The sequence below is a fragment of the Corapipo altera genome, unplaced genomic scaffold (assembly GCF_003945725.1).
Source record: "Corapipo altera isolate COAL_440 unplaced genomic scaffold, ASM394572v1 164, whole genome shotgun sequence".
NCBI lineage: Eukaryota > Metazoa > Chordata > Aves > Passeriformes > Pipridae > Corapipo > Corapipo altera.
The window spans coordinates 1,692,082-1,715,809 of record NW_020884969.1 but is presented as its reverse complement, the minus strand read 5'-3'; the positions used below and the strand labels follow the sequence as shown (position 1 = coordinate 1,715,809).

Sequence of the window (23,728 nt, the reverse complement as noted above, 5' to 3'; positions counted from 1 at the left end):
CCGGTCTCTCTCTGTCGACAGGTTTTCAACCCCTCTCCGCGACCCCCCCCCTTTAAAATCCCGGTTCAGCGGCAGCTGAGTTGAAAGATTAAATAATTGAGGATCAGGTTTGACTCTGGCCAGCAGTGCCCTGAATCTGAAGAAAGGCTTTCTAGGCTTAATCTTCCCCCAGCATCTGTGCTCGTGGACGCCGGGCACCCTTCCAGCAAACACAAGATTTTGGGCTCTGGTTTGTTCCACCCTTTTATGAGAACAGACCACTCCAACCGCCGGCATTCCGTGAGCAGAGACAAGCGAAGGGCAAACAGGTTTGGGAGCAGCGATTCCAGGGGTGTTTGGGGTTTTTTTTTTAATTGCCAAATCAAACCTGAGAACTGGCTGATGAGTGATTTACTTTAAGTAGCTGTCTGGCGTTTGGGCGGGGACGCGGTGGTTTCATGTGCTGAGCCTGGCACGGCTGGTGATAAAATAACTCACTAATCACGGCTGGGGCTGGTTTAGCACTGGGGGCTGGTTTGGGCCTCGTTAAGATCAATAGTTCAGGGATGAAACTTTAGGAGATGGACAGCTTGGAGATAAAACTTCAGGTTTTAAAGCCTGAAGTCCTGCCAGGGCCACGTGGAGGTGTGAAATCAGCTCCTCCTCAGCAGAGCAGCTCCATCTGGAAAAATCAGCCTTCCCCGGGAATGCTGCAGCTGCAGCACCCAAAGAGTCCTTGGAGCAGTGGTAGGAAAAGCCCTTCTAGGGAAAACCAAGGTGGGGCTGTGGCTGCTGAGTGCTGGGGACTCATGGAGCTGTTGGGGACACTTGTCCTGCTGTAGGGACCTGCACCTTGGCAAGGAGGGCAGGAGGGACAATATCCTTTCTCCTCCTTCTCCCCTGGATTTAAACTCTGGCTGTTGTGGGTTGTGAGCAGCTGACTCCAAAGTCAAGCAGCCAAAGATATGATCCAGCTCAGCCTCTTGGAGCCCCAAGGAGGATTCTCCCTGCAGCTAAAACCATCAGGGGTGAGGAATGGGAGCTCATGGCATTTATCTCCTCACTTTCTGGGCTGCTTTAGCAGGTCCCAAAGGGGTTAATGCAGGAGTTGAGGAGATTGGAGTCACCTGGAGCTTGTTTAGGCCTCTCAAAGATGGTTTCATGACCTGCAGGTGAGGAAGGTGGGAGAAGCATGGAATAGGAGCAGCAGGGAGAGGGATGTGGTCAGAGCAGAGGCTGAGGGCCGGGCAGATCAGACCCTCAGGCTGGGATTAAGGCTGGTGTATTTTAGTTGCTAACACCTTCCTGATGCACCTTAACACCCTGTTTGCCGTTTTGGGTCCAGCTCTGCCTCTTAGCCCTGCCTTGTTTGGCGTTTCTTCTCCAGTTGAAAGGGAGAAAAGCATCTGGCCATGCACAAACCCCACAAACAAAATCATAGAATCACAGAATCATGGAATGGTTTGGGTGGGAAGGGACCTTAAAGATCATCTCGTTCCTATCCCCCTGCCACGGGCAGGGACACCTTCCACCATCCCAGGTTGCTCAGAGCTCCATCCAGCCTGGCCTTGGACACTTCCAGGGATGGGGCAGCCACAGCTTCTCTGGGCAACCTGTGCCAGGGCCTCCCCACCCTCAGAGGGAAGGGTTTTTTCTTAATATCTAATCTAAACCTACTTCAAGAAATCCTTTGTAACAAAAGGCTGAAACAAAATAGGTGGCAATGGGAGGATCTTTTTAAAAAGTCATTTTCTGTAGGTGTTACCTCCCCTTGTGCAGGGGAGGGACACAACCACCGACCCCTGAATGTGACCATCTGCTGGGATCCACGTCTCCAACACCCTCTGCTACCGGTCTAACTGGTTTTTGTAACACTCCAGGCACGTTTGATTGATATTCAGTCTCCAGTTTCACTGCCTGTGTCTATTTGCTGCCTCAACACCCACATCCTGCTCCCGTGGTCCCACCAACATCATCTGCTCCCCCTCCATCCCATGGGGACGTCACAAGCAGGGAAAGCAGCTTTCTCCTCACCCATCTCTTTGCTTTTGGGTTTTATTAAATCCCACCTTCCACTGAGCCCCTTTGCTCCCCCACCCCCATTTATGACTTCACCTCCACAACCCCGCTCCAGCACTTTGATGCATTTTGAGTTCTGGCTGACTTTTAAAGAGACTTCTGTGTCTCTTGAGGGAGGGCTGAGTGGATGCTCAACAAATTGGAGGGCTCGTGATACCTGAAATGGTGGGAAAGCTGAAGAAGGACGGACCTGCAGTGCCAAATGTTTGCCAGCCTCTTCCCAAGCTGCTGCAAGAGAATATTTTAAATATATTTATAATAATCTTTTTTGGCGTAGACGTATCCTCTGCTGCTTCCCGTTGTTTGTTGGTGCGGAGGGTTCCTGCCTTTGGGAGAGCGTGCTGAAAAAAATCCCTCAAGGCCCTGAATTGCAACATAATCCAGCTACAAATCCCACCTGGAGTCTGTCAGAAGGGACGAGCCCTGACACACCTCCACTGAGCTCCTTCAAAGCCCTCTGATCTCCGCCTGGAAACGCCGCCATCAGATAAGGCCCAGCCGCTGCCAAAAGACACAGAGTATCTGCTTGGCTGCAGAAAGTGGGATTAGGCAAAGCTAACCCAGCTCCTCAGTTTTAATTTTTGGAGGGAACCCGGCTCCTTGTGCTGGTTCTCCCTTTCAGGGGGGTTTGGGGCTTTCCCGGTGGTCCCCAAAGCCTGAGGTGCTGCCAAGCCCTTGGGGATGGTGGCACTGAAGCACAGAGGGAGCAGGGCCAAGGATGTGCTGGCTCATGGGAGAGCAATAAAATCTAGGGCTAACCAAGGTATAAAGGAATTTGGATGTCTAGTGACAAGATGAGAGGACGTGGCCTCAAAAGCTGTGCCACGGGAGATTCAGGGTGGGCTTCAGGAGGAATTTCTTCCTGGAAAGGGTGGTCGGGCATTGGAAAGGGCTGACCAGGGAGGTGGTGGAGTCCCCATCCCTGGAGGTGTCCAAGGAATGACTGGACGTGGCATTCAGTGCTCTGGGCTGGAGGACAAGGTGGGTATTGGGCACAGGTTGGACTTGGTGATCCCAGAGGTCTTTTCCAACCTCAGGGATTCTGCGAAAACCAGAAGCCACCTTTATTTTTCAAATCCTTTTTTTTCCACTTGAATTTTTTCTCCCTAAACACAACCCTGAAGCACCTGGTTGTCCACAGAAGCCTCCGAAGGAGCTGCAGCCCAAGGGAACGTGAGCCCGCAGCGCTCCTCGGGCAGGCGAAGGGTTAACACTCATCTTCGGGAGCACAGCCCCCGAATCCTGCCACAGCTCGTTAGTCCCCAAGCAGGGGTGAAGGGCGACAACTGCTAATTGCGGTGACGGCCTCCCGAGCTGTGAGAAATTCGCGGCAGCACAATGGGGAGGTGCTGAACTTCGCGGCGTTAACAGGTGCCGGGTCACCCCCGGCTGCCCCAAAACCCTGACCCCCTGGCACTCTCTGGGAGTGACCCTCTCGACCTGTCTGCGGGGCATCTCTCCCTCCGGCTGTTTGGGACGGATTTTGATCCGCCCGGAGCAGCTGCTGCTGGAAAAGCAGGACTTAAATACTTGTATTTTTGGTTGAAGCCCAGGAGGGAGGGGCCCCGAGGCCCCGGCAGCGACAGGGGACGTCACAGGGACATCTCCGGGATGTCACAGGGGCATCTCCGTTCCTCCCTCAAGCAGCAGTAAATCACATTCCCAATGCTGCTCCTGCCCCACACCCTCCAGGGCTTTGCATTAGTCAAATGACTTGGATCAGGGATGGTACAGGATGAGGAAAAGATCTGCACCATCCAGCAAGCTCGAGTGCCCAACACTGGGCTCAAACCAGCTCCTGGCATCAGGGGAGCCCCTGTTTTCCTCCTCCTCTGCTCCCACTGTAAGCAGAGCTCGTTGTACAGCATTTGTTTCCCCCCGTGTCCTGTTTTCCCAAGGACAAACCATCCTTAAAGGCCTTTCCTCCCTCCTGGGACAGGGGGGAGATTGGGGGCCTCGTAAAAGAGCTCTTGGAGCAGCCTGGGTGAGGGAAGGAAAGAGGTTTTGCCATGCAGGGATGGAGGGATGCTGGGCTTGGAGGGATCCTGGGCATGGAGGGATGCTCACGAGGAGCTTGTGGGGAGGAACTGATGTTTGGGATGCTCATAGAATCCTAGAATGGTTTGGGTTGGAAGGTTATGGAAGAAGCCACAGGGTTAATCCTGTGCAAGGTCCTGAGTGTAGGGGATGTCCCACACCTTCCCATGGGAGCTGCTGCTCAGGACAGTTTGGCCTGGGATCCACCGTGGCTTTTCCACCCAAATCCGGGGGCAGAAACCTCTCCGTCCCTCCGGAAGAGGCAAATCCCTGGGAAAATGTGAGGGCTCATCCCTGCCCATCTGAGCACCAGGCTGAGGCACTGCCGGGTTTGGGGCTCCCTCCTGGTGGCCGGGAGGGCTGCGGGAATTCATCCCAGAAAAGCAGCGTCCCCAGAGGCCGGCTGGGATTTTTGGTGCAATAGTGCCCCCCCGTGCACCGTGCGAGCCCCGCGCTCCCGGCGCCGGTGTCAAGGGACACCGCTGGCCCAGGTGGCCTTGGCAGGGACATGGATGGGTGACAGGCAGCATGGAGTGGCACTGGGGGGTCAAAAGGATCCAGGGATGGGGACAAATCTATGGGCTCCACCCCCGTGGGTAGGGGTGGCACCACTATGGGAATCCCTCGTTCCCAGGGCAGTTGGGATCCTGCCAAAATGCCTGTGGTTTGCAGGGACACCACCAGAGGCGGAGAAACATGGAATGTGCAGAAATCACATCAAACTGTGTGATTTGTCGAGCTGCAAACGGGAGGTTTGTGCTGGTTTGTGCTCTTTGTCTTTGCTGGTGCCTCACACCAGGGAGCAGCACCTGGACCGTGCAGTCCCTTCCTCTGCTCCATGTCCTGCCCTGGAGGGAGACGTGGGGGACAGGCATGGGAATATCCAACCTTTGACCCTGCAAGAGGAGTCCTGTGTCTCCAGGCATTCCCAGAGAAACCTCACCTGGGATGTCTGGGATTATTTTGTTGCTGAAGGGGAAACAATTGTTTTGTGTCTCCTGGACACCCCAGGGACCAAAACCAGTCCAGTGGGTGTCTTCCTGACACCCCAGGGACCCAAAGATGCCTCCAGGTGCAGCTCAGCTTGTGTGAGATGAGCACCCAGGAGGAGGGAGCAGAGCCCTATCCTCCATTTCAGCTCCCCAAAATTCCTTGTCAGGGGAGATTTCCATGCACCATCGCGCCCCAACTCCCTCCATGCCCATATATTCCATGTTTCAGGGTGTCAAATGGGGACAAGAAGCTTTTGGGACAGGACGTCTCTGCCTCTGAGTGTTTTTAGGGTCAGGCCTTGCTGTTCTATGAACACACATAAGGGCACATGTGCAAACCCACAGGCCTGGCCACGCACCCCGTACGGTCCCATCCAGGCTGTTGGGAAGACCACTCCCCCATCCTACAGGGTCCATATGGGATTGTGGTGCCCCTCAGGCTGGTGCAGGGATTTATAGGACACAGGGGTGGAAGGAAGGAGCCCCTGGGCTGTGCAAATAAATAACAGAGGGGCAGGAGGGTATTGGGGAGCCAGTTTTGCAGGTGATTGCTGGTGTGACACACCCCCCCAGCGAGGCTTGAGGTGCAGCCACCTCCCTCCACTAGGATCAAAAAGGCTAATCCTTCGGGAATAATAGACCTAAGCCTCTTAGCCAGCCCTGCTGTCAATGCCTGTCGCTGATGAGCTGATTAAAATGGAATGGAAAAGATTAAACTCCCCCTCCGGGGTCCCCGGGAGCTGCCCCGGGGGCAGGAGATGGAGAGGGGATGTTCTTTGGTGGCTTCACTCTTCCCTGTCTGTCTGTCCAGACCTGGATGCTCCATAACCAGGAGGAGCGTTTGAAGGCTTTGTAATTTCCACAAATCCTCTGCTCCATGGGGAAGGTCCCGGCACAACCAGCCCCTTTGAAGACATTGGATTATCTGTGTCCAAGCTGCCACCTGGAGCCAGAGGAAACTGTGCCAGAAAAATCAGTTACAGGTAAAATTTCCCATAAGGAACCCCTTGGCCCCGTCCTTGGCCAGTTCCAGGGAACATCCACAGTGTTTTATTTTATTTAAGCAGTTGTTCCAAATGGCCATTGCTGCTCTGGACATGAGACTTGGCAAACACACCATGTTATAGCAGGAAAACAGGGGATTTCCTTGGATTTGAGACATTTCTGCAGCCCTCCCCAGAACCTGGCCAAGTGTTGGTTGGGAAAGGGACCCCGATCTCCCCAGAGTCACATCCCTGCTCCTGGGAAGCAACGGGAACATGTGGAAAGACATCACGGGAACAGAGCCCGTGGAATGGGAAATTTGGTTGAAAAAGAGGCTTTTTGAGTCAGAGTGAGCTACTGGTGGGATCTGAAATGTCACTTCCCACCTGCAGCAGACACTGGGTGGCATCAGAAGAACCTGCAAGGCCGCCCATGGTCACTCAGCTGCTCTTGCCATGGAAAAGAAGGGAGACAAGTTGAGTTCCAGCTGTGCACACAGCTGGATTGCTTGTGGCTCTGGTCCTTTGGCAATTCTCTGTTGTCACTGGTGGCTCTTTTCCAGGCTCCTTGTCCATGACCTGCAGTTGCTTCTGCCGTTAGGAAGGAAACAGGAATTATACTAGAGGAGCCCACTGCGAATTTGGGATGAGAATCAAAGCATGTGAGGGCTCCTGCTGACTCTCTTTCAGAGCAGTATTTGGGATTTCACCCCATTTTTGGGGTGGATCCCACCCTGGCTGGGTGTAGGATCCTCATCCCTTAGGGATCTCTTTCCTTGAGGGTTTTGCTGGATTATTGGTCGGCCTTTGAGCAGGATCCCACTGGGCCCAGCAGAGCAAAGCCCCTCCAGAGGTGACCCAGGGAGGTCAAGCCACAAAGTCTCATTAATATTTAGTTGATCCTGATACAGAGATGCATTAATTACCCACCTGAGCTGCATTAATTACCCACCTGAGCTGCATTAATTACCTGTTAATGAGCAGCCTGGGCACAGAAGAGAGGAGATGCCTGAGGGGAAAAGCAGGGCAGAAGAGTCAGGCTGGGACCCAGAGCCCCCAGATTCACCCTGAGCCCACACCCTGCTGAAACACCCCTGGGGTACATACAGGACATCAATCTACACATTTCCAGTACATCAAACTGTACATTTCTAGAACTACAGGCCACTCTATGTTTGTGTCTAATAAGGTCTCACAGGGGGAATGCTCTGAACCTCACACTTCCAGCCACAAGTTACGCCCCAAAAGCTGATGTTCCCCAACATCTGCCCCTTCCTCCCAAAGCAGTGCTTCCCACTTCCTTTCTAGAGGTGTTTTAAGGCACCTTTTTGTGGTGCTGCCTGGGAGAAGGTATGGAAAAGAGAAGGCTCCAGGGAGACCTTGGAACCCCTTCCAGAGCCTAAAGGGTTCCAAGAGAGCTGGAGAGGGACTTTGGACAAGGGCTGGAGGGACAGGACACAGGGAATGGCTTCCCACTGCCAGAGGGTTAGATGGGATATTGGGAAGGAATTCTTGGCTGGGAGGGTGGGGAGGGGCTGGGCTGGAATTCCCAGAGAAGCTGTGGCTGCTCCTGGATCCCTGGAAATGTCCAAGGCCGGGTTGGACAGAGCTTGGAGCAACCTGGGCTAGGGGAAGGTGTCCCTGCCCATGGGACAGGGGGTTGGGACGGGATGAGCTTTAAGGTCTCTTTCAACCCAAACTATTCTGGGATTCTGTGTTTTCATATCTATCTATCTCTATTAAAAAATACACCTCTCCCATATATAATATAAATAATGTATATATAAAAATATATATGCATATACATGTATATGCATGTATATATCTATATATACATACATATAGATATGTACACATATATATACATATATATACACATATATACATATATATACACATACATATATATATACATATACACACATATATATATATACACACACATATATATATATTTTTTTTTATATATATATATATATACACACACACCCTATCAGAACCCCAAACCAGCCCCACACCCCAGTGACCCCCCCGCCCCTTCCCATCCCAGGGGACCCCAGGCAGGCGATGCCAGCAGAGGGCATCTCGCCCCCATTTTTGGGAGCCGCTTCCCAGAATGCAGCGAGCCGGGCCGGGGGCTCCGCGGGCTCCGCACGCCGGGCTGCGGCCGCAGGGACAGCGCCGAGGGGGCTCCCGGGGCAGCGCAGCCCCGCCAGGTAAAGGGGCTGGATACTTTGGAAGGGGGGGGAGGGGGGAATATATATTATTTCATTTTATGCTGTGCTATTTTATTTTATTTTATTTATTTTCATTTAAAAAAGAATTTATTTTCTTGGGGTTTTTTCTCGGTTTTTTTATATTTCTTATGTATCTTGTATTTCATATATTTTAGTATTATATCTTATTTATTTGTGTTATTTCACTTTATAACCGCTTCCCCCTCCCCACGACACGGGAGGGGTGCCCCGGACTCACCCGGGGAGCAGCACCAGCCCCTCCCGGAATGGGTCCGGCTTGGAGGGGACCCCATGGCTCCCCATCCCCTTTCCCCTCCCTATCCCTCCCTATCCCGAGATGTCTTCGGGGCTGGGGGTGTCCCTGAGGCTGCTGGGGGTGTCCCCGGGGCTGGGGGATTTTTTTCCGTGGGATGACCCCTGGCTGAGCTGGCGGCTCGGTGGTTGGGATTTCACCCAGATCCCTAAAGTTTGGGGGAAAGTCGTGCCGCTGGCCCTGGGGGTGGCACTGGCTCGTCTCCCGCAGCGCCGGGATGGTGCAACATAAATTAGGTTTAATGTGACGGCGGCGTTTGAGCGGCGGGCGGGGGCTCCTCTGCCCCCGCTGGAAGTTGCTTTCGAGTTTGGCGATTTGGGCCATGGGGGGATGCGAGGAAAATTGGCGGCTGTGAAAGGTTTCCTGTGCCACGAGGAGAAATCCCTGCTGGGAGGGAGAGCCTGGAATGGTCAGAGAGGAGGTGAGTGGCCCCCAGAAGCAGAGGAGTGGGTTTGGCTCGCCCTTAGAGAGGAATCTCGGGATCCCCGGTGTAGTGGTCCCTCTCTGTGGTTTGGTTATGGCTGCGTTCACTCCTCGTCCTGGGATGTGAACCAGGAGACAGCAGGGAGAGCAAAAGCACTTGGAGAAGTCAGGATGCTCCGGTCTCAGCTCCGTGCTCAGGTCCCCCTTCGTGTCATAGATCTGGGGGGTGCTCAGGACTCACCATCTCCCTCGCGTTGTGTCTTGGTCGGTCAGCTGGTTAAAAGCCTGCTTGGCAGAAAAGCCCCCAGACAGAGCAGCATTAAAGACATTTTCCTGGGCCAGGGAGGGAAGTTGGCCCCGGGCTAAAGCAAATAAACTTGTATTTCATCATGCTGGGCTGGGTTTCTTTGTGTTCCGCTCTGCTCTGGGCAGTCTGGGCTCCCAGATGTTTCCACGTCCAACCTTCACCTTCAAACGCGTCTCGAGGGCCGAGCAAAGAAACTTCTGCTCCTTTCTGCAAACCTGGCTCCCTGCGGGGGCTGCTCCGTGCTCTGCCTTCCCCCGAGCTCTTCCTTTGGGTGTCTGTCCCCCAGGGGGCTGCTGCCGGAGGGGGGTTTGCAGGGTTTCTTTTGCCGGGAGATGCTGCAGCCGTGGGAAGTGGGAGCATGGCTGACCTGCGGCAGCCGGAGCTGCGAGCTCTGCCAGGGATGTGTGGCCAGAGCTGCTGGGCTCGGGGGGGGGGGTAAAGGATGCTGCAAAGGAGGGAAAACTCTTTTATTTTCGTCCCTGGGAGGGGTGTTGAAAACAAAAGGTGCTGAGATATCTCTCTGCCCATCCCCACTGCTGCAGACCTGGCCGGGTCCGGGAGCTGGAGCTCAGATGTGTCCCGGCGATTGTGGGATTGTGCCTTTCCAGAGCAGGACTGAGGGCTGAGGTGACTGACACTTATCATTTATATAGGGCCGTAAATGTTCCCAATTGCCCGTGAAGAAACCTCAAGCAGGAGCTTTCTCCTTGCTGGAAGAGCCTGTGTGGTCTCAGGGATGCAGGAGATGCAGCCCAGTGCCATCCGGGAAGATGGCAAAGACCAGAGTGGGGAAAGTGGGATATTGGTAGGGGAAAAAATAAGGAAAGGTCAAAATGAAACGATGTGTTGTGCCCTGATGTGCTCTGCTGAGGGGGGTGGGAGCCTGCTGATCCCATAGGAATGGGCCTGGAGAACCTGTGGCTTCTTCGCTGTGGCGCTGCAGGCGCAGAATCGACGGCTGAGACTGAAAATCAGTGTGATTTGTTAAATTATTCCATCTTCTCCTGAGAAACCAGATGAAACGTAGGTGCCAACGTCTCAAGTGCCTGTGAAATGTTGTTACATCGGGAGGGAGGGAAGATTCTGACACACTGAGCAGGTTCCATCCATTACAATATTTCCAGCACTCAGAGGGGGTTTTTAAACCACACGTGCCCTCGCATTTCCGTATAAATGGATGCATGGGAAGCAAACTCTGAGGTGACACCAGGCAGTGGAGAAACCCAGGTGGGTTTTTCCCCATCAAGACCCTTTGTTGGGTCCTTTGAGAGTGCCCTTTCAGCTCCAGTTCATTTGTGGCCGGTGGAGGTGATGCTTTCTCATCTCCAGTACATTTTTGGCTTCTTTATACCAGTCTTCGTGCTTTTGGGGGGAGGCAGGATGGAAATGTTGGAATTCCTGCTGAAAAGTTTGACATTTCACAGCAGATAATGCCAAATGTAGACAGTTGCTTGGATTTGGCTCTTTTTTGCTGAGTTTAAGGGAAGGCAGGGTGGGATTCAGGCTGGAGGTGGAGGAAGGAGGTGGCACATACACCCCTTTTGTCATGGTGACATCCAGCTCTGGGGTTTTTAGCAGACATATATCTTTGGGAACAGGCTCTTTACAACTTGTTTTGTGCCCAGAAACTTGAGTCAGTCGTATCCAGCAAAAATATGGAGGCGAGGGAGCCTCTGCTCCCGTGTCACCGACATCAGTTTCTGTGGCAGCTGTGATTTGGTCACTGGGGATCCCAAAAACCATTTTGTGGTTGTTGGGTGAGCTGGATTTGAAGGTTCACTTTGCTTCCTCCATCTCTTCTGTTTCTCTGGGAAGGAGGAAAGGGTTTCCAGCCCCATGTCCATAATTGTCTTTATTATACCTGTAGCTGATCTCTGGTGGGTGCCGGGAGCAGCTGCCTGGAAATGGTCAAACAGAAGGTTTTATGATCCTTGTGGCAGGACCAGGACATGGTCCTGGTGACCCTCCAAGTGGTGGAGGAGTGGTGGGCACTGGTGGCTTGCATGTGACGCACACATCTGCTGACTGCCCCCACCCAAGGGATGGCTCTTTCCAGATGTGCCATTTTTGTTTGGATTTCTTTCCCAAACACCCACTGGATTTTCCCAGAGGAGTGGTATTGGGATGTCCAGTTGCAGAAGGGAGATGGTGGCACTTTGCCCAGCTGCTCTCTGGGCTGCGTGCTGTCTCCCTGCCCTTTCTGCATTCCCCTGTTAAAACCAGAGGGTTTGCCATGGAACGTGGCCTGGGGATGCTTTTTCCTCCAAAACGGGCCTGAACTTGCCCAGTTCTGCTGCAAAACCTCCAGCTGCTTGCGTGGGCTGTTCTTCAAAAACAAAGGCACTTAAAAAACCTACTCTTTTCCCCAAAAATAGCGTTGGTGGCTGGGACTCTCCCTGGGTTGCATTCCTGACGGTTAAAGAGTGGGTTTATTAGTTAATAAGGCAATAATCATTGATGAAAATCACCCAGCAATCCTGACCCACTGGGAACAAAAGGGATCCACCTCCAGAGGCTGCTACAGGGAGCACTGGATTTGCACCTCACAGTGCTCTGTACCTGGCTGCGTTCTACAGGTTTGAGTAACTCCCTGTGGGGATCGTATTTTGTATGAAAATGGTGAAAAAAAAGAGATGTTCCTGGATGCTCTGAGTGCTGCTGACCTCGTGCTCTGTGGTCCTTTTGCTGAGTCCTGGCCCTGGCCTTGGTTTGCGAATCCGAGATTTCTTACAGCCAAAAAATCTGAAAATTTTCAAGCAGTTCTTTCCTCTCGCAGCTTTCATTTCACAGTTCACCTTTCTTTCCAGCTGTTATTCCTGCTGAGGCTTCCTAGAGAAAGGGGGGGGGAAGGAAAAAAAAGCAAGCAGGCATTTAATAATAGATCAAAAATGAGATTACGCAGTAAGTCAGCCCTCCCCTCCCCAAAATGCAACCAAAGAAATTGCAAATCACCTTGAAAAAAAGGAGAAGAAAACAGCAAAGATCAAACCTGGTGTTAAGAATAGATGAGGTGTTTATATTTTATTTAATGGCTGTGTACTGCCACTGTCCTAGAACAGCCTCTCGGCCCTGAATTCCTGTTTGTGATTAATTAAACAGTGGAGACAAACCGGGATGGGGGAAATTCAGTAGAGCTCTGAATGTGAATGCAGTGAGGCCTGGGGAGGGTTTGCTGCTTGGTTCACCTGGAGGTCTGGGCACGTCGGTGCCGTAGTTGGAGGTATCTCCCAAAAAACAGGAGGATTAAGGAGATGCCCCTTGTTGTCCATCCCTGGATCAATTCTGACCATGTTTGGCAGAGAGGTGGGGTCTCAGAGGGGAGGGAACCCAGCGGGGAAGTGCCACGGTGGAGGGAAGAGGTGAGCTCATGTGTTATTAACAGGAAGAGCCTTTGGCAAGACTGGGACAGTGCTCAGTCAAGGCTTGATGAGACACGACTTCCCTGCAAAGGAGGCTCAGTCCTGGCACTGGGCACTGAGCCTGCCAACCCCAGGCCTGTTCTTGTTTGCTGTAACTCCTCTGGCTCTTCCAGGTCCTGGTTTTGGTGGGGCCGCTGCCACAGCCCGGGCGGGAGGTTGGGAGCTGGGGCTTGGCGTGGCCTCAGCTGCCTCACCAGCCTGGGGGGATGTTCCTCTCCTGGCTCATCCCAGAGGTTCCAGAGCCGGTGTGGACATTGTGTTTGTGAGCTGTGTGGGCTCCAGGGAGCCAGGCTGGGAGGATGTGTGAGGGGAAACCTCTCGCTCTTGCGCGGTGTCTCCACTTGGTGTGACCCACCCTGAGGTCCTGTTGGCACCCTCAGGGAATGAAATACCAGGAGGGACACGGGGCGTGGATAGTCCTGTCCCATATTACCTTTGTCCAACACAGATCACCCAACCTGGGTGTTGCCACGGGGATAAAGACCCACACAAGGCCATGTTGGAGCAACCAGGATCTGCTCCGTGGGGCTTGGAGTAACCTGGTCCAGTGAAAGGTGTCCTTGGACACATCAGGGGGTTGGAACGAGAGGATCTTTCAGGTCCCTTCCAACCCAAATTATTCCCTGTACTTGTGGAGTTGGAGGAGAATCTGTTTCATTACTTGCTGGGCTGCTGCTCTTCTTGTTTATTCCCCAAAAGGAAGAAAGTGAGGTGTGCCAGAGCTGAAATTCAATAAAATAAATAAATCCAGACTTTGGAAACAACTGCTTGGAGGTAGAATGAGCCTCAACAAGAAAATGTTTGTCTTCCAGCTTTTTCCTGAGGCTGGCTGGGAATAAAGTGCCAGGAGAAGACAGGGCAAGGTTGACTTTCTTTTAATTTCAAATATATTCCGAAAGCGGAGCAGTTGGAATTTCTTTTTTTTTCCTTTAAGTTGCTTTGCCAAGTTAGGGTGGAGAAAACCAGCTGAAAGCCTTGCCCTGGTGGATGTGGGATGGAGGCAGGAACGCATTTATTTTCTTTATTTTTTTATTTACCTGTTTTTTTACGGGTGAGGCCCCGAGGCGAGGAGCAGAGCCGCGGCTTTTCCCTCCAAATCCCTTCTCCCAGCACCAACAAGATCAGCACAGGAGATAGGAGATTGAGTCAGCAATGCAGATGCCATCAAATGTCTGCTTTATTCCAGTGGATGAATCAGAGCAGTGTCAGAGCCTCATATCCTGCATCTCCTGATAACAGCGCAGTTACTTCCAAGGGAGCAGGACACGGTGAGATCCCATTATCCTGCCTGTTGTGAGCACCTCTAACTCCCTGGCACCAGCAGTGCTTGGAGATGGTTATTTTTTTAAATCCTGCATCCTGGAGCCATATAAGATGTTGTGGGGTTTTCTTTATATTTGCATTAAAAGCGACCCAACATCTCTATAGGCACAGGCACATGTATGTGAATATATAAATCTGAATATATATATATTTATGAATAATTATATATGAATATATAAATCTCAGTGTTTTCTGCCACTAGTCCAGGTACTGGTTGCTCACTCCACAGGCTTTTCCAATGTTCCACCTCCTCAGAGAGGAAGAGGGATCAGCTTCATTTGACTTTCCAACCATGTGTTTACCTCCAAAACCAGCTGAATTTCCAGGGTTTAAATTTTTCCCTTTCGTTTCGCTGTGAGAATCACAACCAGGAGTGAAACCCTTTGTCCTCAGAAGTTCTCTGCTTCTCCCTTGCCAGGCTTTTCCATCCCCAGCTCCTGGGTTGGGAGGCCCAGGCCACAGCCAGCCCAGGGACAGCTTCCTGCTATTGTTCCACGGGGACAGGCTCTGGCTCCCTTGCAAGGGTTACGTGGGGCCACTGCCTTTTGCATCACTTGCCTCTTTTCTCCTGGTTCCAGGGGACCATCTGTGTCCTGTTCCTGCTGCAATCTTGATTCTGGAGCCGGTCTGGAAAGCCTCAGTGGGATGGAAGGAGGCTTGCAACATCCCCTAAAAACAGATAAACAGTGAAATTTTGCAAAGTTCTGGCTGTATTTCCCCCAAGGGACATGTGGAGCTCTTTAAAAAAGACATTTCCATGACTGTGGTGGTGGAAGAGGCAAAGAAGGACAATTTTCATCCCAGATTCCTCCTTTGAGGGGCTTGTTTATTCCTTGGGGTTTTTTCTGCACCGGAGACTCCAGAAGTTGAGGGGATAAAAAACCACTTCTGTGGATTCCCATCTGTAGATTTGAGGGAAAACCAGTTGAAATCCACCACCCTGAGCTACCTCATAAATCTCACTGCAGAAATACAGACATTAATAATTAGGAGCTTGCACAATAAAGCGCTGGAATATTTCACAAATGACACAACATCTTTGGATCCAGCTGATGCTGTGCAGAGATCTGTGTGAAAGTTTTGTGCAGCCAAGGTGGAGAAGCTTTTGCTTCCATTTTTTGCCTTTGGAAGGACAAGAAAATGGAGAGGAGAAGTCAAGTTGCATCCCAAAAGTGTTTGCTGAGGCTCGAGCGTGGGGTTTTTAAGGTGCTCCCCTATTAGAAAGTGTTTGTGTGTGCTGAGAGAAAATGATGCCAATTAATAGTTATCCTTTCCCTGCTTCCCACATCTTGAAATCCTTCCCAGTCAGCCAAGCTGCTTCCTATCAAATTTTCACACACACACACACACACACACACACAAAAAAGAAAGGATCTGCTGGGCTGTGACAGAACATGAGCAGTGTTGGTCCCGAGGGGTCCATGTCCCTGAGGTTTGAGGGCTGCATGATAAGGGCTCTGGGCCGTGAGATGACAAATGTAACTCCATAGTTGCTCCTTCACGCTCCAGCAAAGGTTTGGTTTGGGTGTAGACATTTCCCAGCAACAAGATCTCACCAGCTCTTACAAGAAAGAATACTCTTCACCTTGTTTTTTCTTTTTTTTTTTTTTGAAGTAATTGGAGGGCTGGTGATATTTCGAACAATTTTATCCACCTGGGAAATTATGACCTTGGATTTATGCAATCAAATATTATCAAGATTAAGAGGGGAAATAGCTGAGCTTGTCAGTCACAAGGAATTGTGTTGCAGCCTGGGCTCAGATCCATCACCTGGAATCAGGAGGCTCTGGCAGGATATTCTTCATTCATCAGCAAGGGGCATCACAGCTAGATCATTTAACTGTAATTCATCAATTTGCCAGGCTACTCAATTAAGAGAGGATGAAGGGAGTGATTCTGCCTGTTGTAATGAATCTTTGACCACCTGAGGACTTCTTTTTTGCTCATTGTTTGGTTGTGTTTCATGTTGCCTTGAAGGCCTCGTTAAAAGGCAGACATAATCACAATTCCTAAAGAACTGAAGGTGCTAATGAGTTACAGCTTGTGCTCCACCTGCTTTGTCACTGATCTAGGCTTGACAACCCTGGTCTGAGGATATCCTGGAGAATCTTGAGGGGATACCTGCAAAAAAATGACTGAAGTAAAACTTGGAGCAGCCTGGAGGAAAGGGATGGGATTTCACAGGTCCATCTCAGCTCTGTTCTTCCCATGTCTGTGGCCCAACCCCAGAGCTGTTGGTGAAGCAGTTTGGGAGTGTGGTGCAACCTCTGCTTGTGCTGTGAGCGGTCCTGTCTGTGTCCTTGGCAGTGTCATTCCAGTGATGCCCTTCATTGGTCTTGAAGGAAGAAGCTGAGCTGTGGATTTCCTCATGAACATGTTATTTTAGACCTTTGCCTGTTCCTAAGTACATCCAAATACCGATTTTTCCGTGTGGCTACACCCGAATCTTTAGGTTGCTGAACTGTGGATACCTCAGTGTTCGGGATCTCTGCTTAGATCCATGACAACACACCCTTTTTTTGCCCCCACAATCAACACATCTGTGTTGTGTTCTTACAAAATGAGCGTCAACCTCATCCACCCACCCGTGTGTCTGTTTTCACCACCCCAATAAGTTCTGAAGGGTTATTAGGGTTGCATAAGTTCATGGGGAAGAGGCAGTGAGGCACCAGGGATAGCCCAGGTACTCCCTGAGCCTGGGGCAGAGGTGCAGCTCCAGTTTGCCTGAGTGGATACCAGACAGTCCCCGTGAGGGAGAGAGATCTTCCAGCTGCTTTGGGAGCTCTATCAACCAGAGCCAGAGCTTTGCTGCCCTGGTAGACCTCAGGCCCGTGGATGCCGGTCTCTATTTGCAGTAAAACTGGTTTTTAGTTGAAGTGCAGTGTCAGTTTGGGCAAAAGTAGCCCCAGGAGAGGTGTAGCTGCTTGTCTGCTTTCTGCAGAGACAGAGCAAATGACTTCAGCAAGTCCAAGCACTCCAGATCAGGAAGCATTTCCTGCTGTGTGGGTTTCTCCCGTGTCCTATTGTTTTCTTTCAATAAAAGCAAAAGAAAAGGAGAATTCATTTGAATTTAATGCTAAAATACCTCCAAGGAGATGAAGCCAAAGGAACTGTTAGCCAGAGGAGTAGGTGGAGATTAAAAACACATTCTTTCTCTTGTTGTCCCTTGCACACACATTAGACACATACTGATCCCTTCTCCTCGTGCAATGTGGGAAAACTAAATTGTAAAGGAGACAATACAAATCAGGATGAAAGGGGGGGGGGAAAGAGGATGAGTCAAGTCTGCTCCTGCTTATCAAGACCGAGGGGGAGCCTGCCTGGTGCTCATGACAGATTTGTGCAGGGAAGATAATGCATCAGGTTGACTTATGAGATAGACCGCGAGGTAGGAAAATTGCTGGTAGGTGCTTGAATGGCTCTGACTGCTCGGAGTGAATTGGAGTCACAACAATTTCCCTAAAGCTGTGTAGATTAACATAAAAATACCAAGGAAGTCCAATCTTTGAATTTTTATCTGCTTCAGCTCGAGAGTCAAACAGGGGCACTACAGAAGTGCCATCCATTTGAATCAATTGTCGCTGCAGCTTTTGTGGAAAGGCTGCATCTGGGTTTATTGATAACGTCCTTGAGGTGCTTAGAAACACAAGTGTGTTGGGTTTATTTTCCCTTTAGGAACTTATTCTTGTTTCTGGCACTTGGTTAAAACGTGTTTTTTAGTTCTAGTCTCCTCTGGAGATCTCTGCTCAGCAGAGCATTGGTAACAGAGGTATGCTCTGTGTGTCCGTATCATCTTCCCTCCAAGAGTTTGCTGTAAAACTGAATTTCTGTCGTAGCTTTCTTGTTAATTTTAAGGTAATTTTATTTGTTGGAGGAAAGACAGATGGAGGAGAGACTCGAGGAGTTGTGATTTACTGTCTTTTAGTGAGAGGCTTTGCTAGGTGCTATTTTTTTTTCCACTTTGTTAAACCACATCAGCTGAAGTGCAAGTTTAGTGGCCAAAAGTTCCTGTTGATCTCCATCGTGCTGCCACTTCACCCGTTTTACTTCCTCTGTTGCTCTGCTGATTGTGCAGAGAAGATACAAAACCAGTCTTGAGAAGTAAACCCACTTGAGAAGTCACTTAATATATGAGGTTTCAGGTTTGGGGGCAAGTGTTTTAGGTTGCAGAGGTCTCCTGCTGTGAGAGAAACGCAAGGGAAATTGCACCCAGCCACGGGGCTGTGTCTGGGAGCCCTGAATTTGAGCTTGGTTTTAAAATCTGCTTTTTAGGAGCTGTGGCCAATGACTTCACCGTTTTGCCTTTGTTCTCATCTCTATAAACAGCTCCTGCACCTAAGGAGGTGGTTGTGAGGATTAGTCACTGGGTTTGGAACTCTTTGAAAGGTGGCAAGTGGTGTATAACAGCTCCATGTTTATTAATGGCATGGCTTAGTATGATGAGGAATTTTTACAGCTGAGTTCTGGTACTTCATTGATCTCACCCAGCTGTGCCAGCTGCCAGTTCCCTGGCCCACCATCCCTGATCCAGGGAGCCTTCCCTCTCCTTCCTCCTCCAGCAGGTTCTGCTTCCACTGGCCTCCTGCCACAGCATACGCCGAGTTTAAATCTGGTTCTGTACTTTTGGCTTCGTTCCCCCTAAATGTTTTCAATTTTCTTGGCTTTAACTGATCCCAGTGGCATCTTTTTATGATGCACTTTATTCTACTGCTTCAAGTGCAACAACACTCCTAAAGTTCAGCCTATTTTTAATTACAAAAAAAAAAAAAAAAAGGCAGAGCGTAGTATTGTTCTGTCAGTGGTGGGAGAAAGGGAGGATTTTTCTTTGCCTTTAAATGTGGTTGAATTTAAAACTCGACACACGTAGTGGTTTTAGTGGAACTTTGCTGTAGTTGGAGGGGCAGATTGTTGTATGTTCTTTCTCTCTTGGGAGCCAGGACTGGTATTGATTAAACACAAATATTGCCACATATTGGAGGGTCTGCAAGTACCTCAGGACTGGTGTTTTGAGGAAGACTTGGAGAAGATCTTGATGAGGAAGCTGAAGCAGCTTTCTAAGGCTCAGACTGAGGTAACATTTACTGGGGACAATTCCTGATCCATAGGATGTGTGTTCTGCTGCAGGTCAAATCCCTCACCACTCCAGCTGGAGGGATTTCCCTGTTTATTTTCCAGTTTGTCCCTTTTACTGTCTCGTGTAGCTGCACTTTCACCAGGAAAAGCCTCCCTGCCTGGTTCTGTGGCCGATGGGATTTCAAACCTATGTGGTGGTGGAATTCCTGTGTGCAGGAATTTCTGGGGAGGGAGGGAAGGGATGGGAGGAGGACAGTGAGTGTGCTTGGGGTTGTGTGAGTGCCCTCTCTTTCACAGGTGGGTCAAAGAAAGTGTTTGACAAAGTGGGTTTTGCCACTTTTCATTTTACTTGAGCATCAGCTCTTCCCTTTGCATGAGAACAGAACCTAATTTTGTTTCAAGTTCTGAAAACCTGCAGACGGTGCTGAGTAGAGAGAAGCTGGTTCTATTTATAGGCTGCAGAATTCCTTTGTACAATAAACCAGTTTGTTTTAACTTAAACTATGTATTCAGCACATTTAGCTTTATTTTATTTAACTACAAGCCTGAGATGCCTTTTTCCTGCATTCTAATTGTTTTTTTCAAATTTGTGACATAAAACCTGAGTACAATTAAAAAGTCAGACAAGTCATTAAGAAACTTCATTTACCGTTTTTAACATCAAATGTGTTGACTTGCATAGTTTATTAATTTTTACAAATGCCCAACTGTAAAAACAGGACAGCTTTGCAGTTCAGGGAAAGACCTGATTTATGGAAGAATAAGCCTGTGTTGTTCTCCACCAGCAAAAATCAGCCTTTCATTAAGAAAAAAACAAAAACCCCACGAAAGATGCAAAGTAAGCGAGTTTAAATCAATCAGAATTGAAGTGTTTTGCTCTGTTTTGCATCAATAAATCCTGCATTCACAGGAGAAAAGGTGGGATGGTTGAAGAAGGATCGGCAGGCAAGTTAGCAATGGTGTTCCTCAAGGCATAAAGAGCAGTGTTAATCAAGGTATTGACTAATGACAGAGCAGAAATTATGGGATTTGGAGATGTCATCAAAAGAGGAAAAACAGGAGATCCCAGGAGAAAAATGGCTGACTTTAGGACTATTTGTCTCAAAGCAAATGTGAGTCCTTGTAATGCAAACTCTGATGGAAAGTTGGAGTTTCTGTGCGGGAATTGGAATGTCTTAATCAATCACAGCATAATTCTGATGTCCTGGTGATAAAGATACACACCAGGATCACATTTGTCAATGGAGTTATTTCCATGAGTGACAAGGAAATGCCACTGCAACAGGTTTTAGTGAGGCACTGCTTAAAATGCACTCTGAATTCCCTGTCCGCAGGACAAGGATTGATTTCAGCTCTGCAAGGGGCAGGGGAGGGTATCTGCTAGAAATGATCTGGAGAACAGGGAATCTAGTTCCCAAAATGATTATAGGAGCCTGCATGGTAAGGTGGTGACAAAAAAAGGCAGAGAAAAGTTATATTCCTTTCTCTATAAATACACTGGCGTAACTAGCAGAGAGGGAGAAGAGTTATTTAAATTAAATGACAAATCTGGCACAGCAACAAAAGGCTCTGAAAAAGTTTAGGCTGGAAAAGAGCAGAATAGACCTAAACTAAGGGAGGTGCTCGAAAAGCCTTTTAATGGGAATTGTGTAAAGGGCTAAAAACCTGATTACTGTGAAGATGGAGCCTGATAAATGTATTAATGGGATTATGCAATGTGGTTGACTTCAGTATTAAGGGATAAGACTCCGGATTTCCGGTCCTGTGCTTTTGCAAATACTCTTAAGAATCCTGCAGGTAGGAGAGAAAAAAACATAGAGGGTTTTATTTTAAGGAATATTTTCGTTATGATTCAGCTTGGAGCCGGTTTCTCTGTTTCTAATGCACTAATAACTGAATTGAGAAAGGAGGAAATATCGTTCTGCACTGGGAAAAAGCAGCAGCTGGCACCTGTTTCCCTATTTTAGTGGTGGATTTTGGCAGCAGGCCTGTACCTCTTAGATATATATTTTTTAAATTTGAAAGCCTTTTGGTACATTGCAGCGAAGTTAGGCCTGGAAATAGATGGTGCTCAAAAAGCTGGCAATTATTTGTTATTATTTCCCTTTGTAACGACCCTTTTTAAGAAACCTGCAGCACTTAAAAGCACACGAGTGTTTATTATCGATCTCCTTATTGATCCCCATTTCCCCCCTTTACAAATAGTCCCCGGATTCCTTGTTGCATTGCTAAAATCCCAATAAATAAGAACAACTGCCTTTGTGGCAGAAGGCAGCAGTTACTTTATCAAAGCCGGGTGCCAAGGTGTTTTAGCACAGCGTAACTTTGGTCTCACGGGGCACTTTCCGCTCCGTCTTTCCAGGCCTTTTATGATTTGATTCCGCCTCTGTTCTCAAGCCTTGACTGTGATCAAGAGCTGGGCCTTCCCTCCATCCTTAAGCTGTTTTGTGTGGAGGTCTCCGTGATTCCAGAGGAGATGCTGGTTGGAATTGGCTGGTATTGACACGGTGCCATGTGGGGACAGGAGAACATCAGATGCTCATTGGCTCTTCCAAACACAAGGATGAAGGGGCTCATTCCAGCACTTCTAAGCTTTTATTATGAAGGTTTCTGAATTTTAGTTGAGGGACTGTGTGGATCTCTTAGAAATCCTTGCTAGGACTGGACTTTCAGCAACCTGGAAGAGCACGGAGCAAGTCAGTTGGCTTTTCCCTGGCTGGGGAGGTTGGAGACAGATTTTTTTGGAGCCCACCCTGCCTTCACCCCGACGTTCTCTGCTCTCTTTTTTGCTCAAAGGCCTCACCTGTACCAGCAATAGTGAGGCAGCAGGACCAGGGCAGTGACTCTGCCCCTGTGCTGGGCACTGCCGAGGCCACACCTCGAGTGCTGTGTCCAGTTCTGGGCCCCTCAGTTCAGGAAGGACATTGAGGGGCTGGAGTGTGTCCAGAGAAGGGAATGGAGCTGGGGAAGGGGCTGGAGCAGCAGGAGTGGCTGAAGGAGCTGGGGGGGCTCAGCCTGGAGAAAAGAGGGATCAGAGGGGACCTTCTTGCTCTCTGCAACTCCCTGACAGGAGGGTGGAACCAGAGGGGGTTGGGCTCTGCTCCCAGGGAACAATGGACACGACAAGAAGACATAGTCTTAAGAGGTTTAGGACATAGGAAAAAATTTCTTCACTGAATAAGTGATTAGACATTGGAAGGGGCTGCCCAGGGAGGCGGTGGAGTGTCAATCCCTGGAGGTGTCCACGGATGTGGCACTCAGTGCTCTGGGCTGGGTGACAAGGTGGGGGTTGGTCACAGGTTGGGCTCTAATCTTGGAGGTCTTTTCCAGCCTGGATGATTCCGTGATTCTCTTATCTCTATTCAGTCTGGGGGCTTGACCATGACTATCTGCTCCTGCATGTTCTCATTGCTTCCCACGTGCTTTTTATTCACCTTCTCCATTCAGGATGCAAATGGCAGATGGTTTTTCTTGTTCGCTTTCAAGGCCCTCTCATTGGAGCCTTTCAGCTTCTCAAACTAGTTTGCTTAATCACCTCAACTTTCCTTTTTGGGACTGAAAACCTTGTGGACCTGCTTTTATTTTGCTTAAACCTATTTGTGGGCAACAGGGTCGAATGGAGTGATCCCAAGCAGCTTTTATTACAACATCCTCACTATTTGCCAAAAGTCCACAGCAGAATCACCTCTGGTTTTTGCTCAATGCCTACTTTGTGAAGAGGTCAGTTGGTGAAACATCCCAGACTTACAGGGCCCCGCTGCTGGTATTTTATCTTCCTCCTATAGCTGGAATTTAGGGCTCCCTAATCAGCCAATTCCTGGGAGTATTTCTTTCTCTCTCTAGTCGTTTTTAAAAGCTCTCTGCACACATCCAAATCCAGCGGTGGGGTCTCCAGCGGACCTCTAACACGATCCCAGCAGACAGCCTTTTACAGGCTTTTCCCAGGGTGACTCTAATCCAGAACGACCGTTTCATGCCCGCCATCGCTTTGGATTTCCAGCAAACACGGATGATTCACTCAGCTCACGGAGAGAACCGTGGAACAGTGTCCCAAAAGATTATTTAAAGCGAGTTTGGGGAGTGGATTTGGGGTGACCATGGGTACTGTGCATGCTCGGGGCTGACTTTTTCTGCGGGCTCTGGGGGTGGGTTTTTTTCCCCTTACATGTTTCCCAGCTGCCTGTACTACATGGTGATGATAATGTCTAACAGATTGTTTTCCTGACGAGGAAGAATTATCCCTGGTTTACATCGCGGTAACTGAACCCGGGGACAAATGGAACAGCTGGCTTAAGCACAGGTCTGTGTGAGCTGAGCCCGTGCTCCCTGAAGTCTTCTGTCTTTTCAAGCACTCTCAGCGACCTGGCAGGTTGTCAAGGCCCCTTAGATCGTGTGGACTCGAGGGTGAGCTGAAGTGCTGGAGACTCGCAGCCTGCAACAAAAGACACACTGAAAATGCTGCTTTTCTATTTTACTGAACTGCTTGGTTTGCAGTCACTTTTAATTTAAGTTCAGACAGCGCTGGATGCTTAATTAAAAAAAAAAAAATTAAAAAAAAAAAGG

The 23,728-nt window shown here is 49.6% G+C and overlaps 1 protein-coding gene across 2 annotated transcripts in view; it reads left to right on the top strand.

The window, feature by feature from the left end:
- Positions 1-8,246: 8,246 nt before the first annotated feature.
- EXTL3 (exostosin like glycosyltransferase 3) overlaps positions 8,247-23,728 on the top strand; it is a 136,113-nt gene continuing 120,631 nt past the window's right edge. Inside the window, exon 1 of one of the 2 annotated variants that reach the window (XM_027665101.1) lies at positions 8,247-8,286. The gene's annotated coding sequence lies outside the window, so the exon portion shown is untranslated. Of the gene's footprint in view, positions 8,287-9,021; positions 9,042-23,728 lie in introns of those variants that run through there. The other variant, XM_027665103.1, reaches the window with a different exon arrangement.